We start from the raw sequence: 2,076 nt of genomic DNA on the forward strand, positions 1-2,076 counted from the left end.
TCCTTTAGCTCCTTCTTTGCTCAGGATCTGCTGACATAGGAGCCACAATTCCCTTCCTTTTCATCACTGTTCTGCCTCACGTCAGCTACAGAGGCCCGAACCTGTGAGGGCTTTTACAAGGTATCACCGGAGGGTTAATATGCTGATAACGCCTGCACTCTATGAAGCACATAATGTTTTTAAGGGATCAAAGGTTTTCAACTTATGGACCTTAGTACATGCTTAGCCATTTACTATTAGTCAAGCAGTACGATACTTTTCAAAGATCTTTGTTTGTTGAATATAATAAATTAACCCAAATATGAGTTGCCTAGAACAAGACTTATTTAGACTTTAAACAGGAAGTCTTTGCATTTGTTCTCAAATCTTTCTCATTCTAGTATACTGCAGCATATAAATAATGACATAAGACATTCCGGAAATCAAGATTGGCATGTAGTAGATTCGTTGATCAAGATTCTTAAAACTATAAACTAACTGGATTTCTGTGGATTAATGACAATACAGCTTGCTATGAGGAAAACATAGGTCAAGATCAACCCGGTGCATTTTGGTTGAATGTACAGGTATATATTTCTAATGCCCACATCTAATGTTCCATTTCACAGTTGTGGACTTTTAGTGATTCTTTTTCTAGAAAGTACCAAGATTCTTTTGTGGGTGTAGTTTTGAATGATTTCTCTTATGCTTTGTTTTGTTTCTTTTCATCATCTTTGATACTTAAATTTTTCTTGATATGTGGCAGTACTCCATGTTTTATGAAAAACATAACTTAAGCATGTCATCATCTGTGATATCTCTATCAAAATCAATGACTTTGAACTACATTTCTTCCACCGAGGTTGGGTTTTTGCAAGCCATTGCACCACAATTTAGAAAAACCAAGACAAAGCTAATACTGATGCTTCTGGGCAAAGAAGATGTGGACCCATCAACGAATGCAACATATGGTTCCCTCGTTTTGTGAAGACATTTGCTGCTGGAATCAATTATAGCTATGATCCAATAAGGGAATATCTTCAGTTCGTGGACAACAAGAATTTCACAGTTGATGGCATCCTAACCGATTTCTCTGTAACAGCGTCAGAGGCTATAGGTATGGCTTTCTTGCTACTTAACCTCCATCAATTTGTACAATCCCCTACCCATGTAGGGCTATAATTCTTCTTATGTCTTTCAAGGCCAGAATGTTTTTATAATAATAAGTATGTATCTCTTTCTGAATATATTTCTTTGTTGATCAAGATTCTTAAAACTATAAACTAACTGGATTTCTGTGGATTAATGACAATACAGCTTGCTATGAGGAAAACATAAGTCAATATCAACCCGGTGCATTTTGGTTGAATGTACAGGTATATATTTCTAATGCCCACATCTAATGTTCCATTTCGCAGTTGTGGACTTTTAGTGATTCTTTTTCTAGAAAGTACCAAGATTCTTTTGTGGGTGTAGTTTTGAATGATTTCTCTTATGCTCTGTTTTGTTTCTTTTCATCATCTTTGATACTTAAATTTTTCTTGATATGTGGCAGTACTCCATGTTTTATGAAAAACATAACTTAAGCATGTCATCATCTGTGATATCTCTATCAAAATCAATGACTTTGAACTACATTTCTTCCACCGAGGTTGGGTTTTTGCAAGCCATTGCACCACAATTTAGAAAAACCAAGACCCCTCGCAGCTGCCCTACTGTCTTCTATAACAGCAACATATTTAATCTACCGCAACAGGCTCAAAGGGGCTATCTTCAAGAAATTTGGCTGGTTAAGATGCTCTTCTTGTGGGCACACTAGCCACAGCCACCTAATTTCGCATTTACTACTGCCGCCACATCCATCATTCCATATGCCATTTTCTCCCCATGTCAGATCGATCACCTAATTGCACCGATCGCTCACTTAACGTAAGGTTTTCGTTTTATGCCCATCATTAAATACTGGCCTGCTCCAATCTGATCTTCAAGATTTCTGCACCTAGATATTGACATAGATCTCCTGTCTAGCCAATTGTTTATTAGAATAGCTTGGACCCAATCTACCACCAAGATTGCCCGATGTCAGATACATCACCT

General features: G+C 37.2%; 1 long non-coding RNA gene across 1 annotated transcript; it reads left to right on the top strand.

The window, feature by feature from the left end:
- Positions 1 to 518: 518 nt before the first annotated feature.
- Positions 519 to 1,573, top strand: LOC149155788 (uncharacterized). Its single transcript, XR_016263399.1, has 4 exons — positions 519 to 566; positions 746 to 1,096; positions 1,297 to 1,355; positions 1,535 to 1,573. It is a non-coding gene; the product is annotated as an uncharacterized LOC149155788 (long non-coding RNA).
- The last annotated feature ends 503 nt before the right edge of the window (positions 1,574 to 2,076 follow it).

The sequence above is a fragment of the Pinus tabuliformis genome, chromosome 9 (assembly GCF_031772625.1).
Source record: "Pinus tabuliformis cultivar Carrire ecotype Pingquan chromosome 9, CPIR1, whole genome shotgun sequence".
In the NCBI taxonomy this organism is placed as follows: domain Eukaryota; kingdom Viridiplantae; phylum Streptophyta; class Pinopsida; order Pinales; family Pinaceae; genus Pinus; species Pinus tabuliformis.